Source organism: Symphalangus syndactylus, chromosome 10, assembly GCF_028878055.3.
Source record: "Symphalangus syndactylus isolate Jambi chromosome 10, NHGRI_mSymSyn1-v2.1_pri, whole genome shotgun sequence".
In the NCBI taxonomy this organism is placed as follows: Eukaryota; Metazoa; Chordata; class Mammalia; order Primates; family Hylobatidae; genus Symphalangus; species Symphalangus syndactylus.
In genome coordinates this window covers 111,154,649-111,155,997 of record NC_072432.2, presented here as the reverse complement: position 1 = coordinate 111,155,997, position 1,349 = coordinate 111,154,649, and the positions used below count along the sequence as shown (strand labels likewise).

Sequence of the window (1,349 nt, the reverse complement as noted above, 5' to 3'; positions counted from 1 at the left end):
CTATTACCAACTATCTGACTACAGAACTGACCAGAAGCAATTAGGTCAGAAGCCTATTAAATACTGAAGGAAGTTCTATTTGAGAAATCTCCAGCTATCTTCCATAGAGGTTATACTAATCTACATTCTCACCAACAGTGTAGAAGTATTCCCTTTTCTCAAATAACGAACAACCCCCATCAACAACCCCCCCCCCCCACTGGGCATCTACCCAAAGGAAGAGAAATTGTTATATCCAAAAAAATCCTTCACTCTTATGTTTATTGTAGCACTACTCACAATAGCAAAGCCATGGAATCAACCTGTGTATCCATCAACAAATGATTGGATTAAAAAAAAAACAACATGCTATAGAGTGCTCGCAGTGCGCAGGCGCAGGGCTCTCTCCTTGTCAGTCGGCAACGCCTGTGGGCCGGTGGCTCTGTGACAGCGGCGGTGGCTGGACTCTGGCACCATGAGCGGCTTCAGCACCGAGGTGCACGCCACGCCCTTCTCCCTGTAGTACCGAGTCTTCCTCAAAAATTAGAAAGGACAATATATATCTCCATTTCATAATATTCCAATTTATGCAGATAAGGATGTGTTCCACATGGTAGTTGGAAGTACCACGCTGTCTAATGCAAAAATGGAGATTGCTAAAAGGACCCTTTAAACTCCATTAAACAAGATGTGAAAAAAGAAAAACTTCGTTATGTTGCGAATTTATTCCCGTATAAAGGATATATCTGGAACTGTGGTGCCATCCCTCAGACTTGGGAAGACCCAGGGCACAATGATGAACATACTGGCTGTTGTGGTGACAATGACCCAATTGATGTGTGTGAAATTGGAAGCAAGGTATGTGCAAGAGGTGAAATAATTGGCATGAAAGTTCTAGGCATATTGGCTATGATTGACAAAGGGGAAACCGACTGGAAAGTCATTGCCATTAATGTGGATGATCCTAATGCAGCCAATTACAACGATATCAATGATGTCAAACGGCTGAAACCTGGCTACTTAGAAGCTACTGTGGACTGGGTTAGAAGGTATAAGGTTCTTGATGGAAAACCAGAAATGAGTTTGCTTTTAATGCAGAATTTAAAGATAAGGACTTTGCAATTGATATTATTAAAAGCACTCATGACCACTGGAAAGCATTAGTGACTAAGAAAATGAATGGAAAAGGAATCAGTTGCATGAATACAACTGTGTCTGAGAGCCCCTTCAAGTGTGATCCTGATGCTCCCAGAGCCATTGTGGATGCTTTACCACCACCCTGTGAATCTGCCTGCATGGTACCAACAAATGCGGATAAGTGGTTCCATCACCAGAAAAACTTAACGAGATTTCTCTGGAATACAAGCTGA

The 1,349-nt window shown here is 42.3% G+C and overlaps 1 pseudogene; it reads left to right on the top strand.

The window, feature by feature from the left end:
• The first annotated feature begins 439 nt into the window (after positions 1 to 439).
• LOC129491659 (inorganic pyrophosphatase-like) lies at positions 440 to 1,349 on the top strand (annotated as a pseudogene).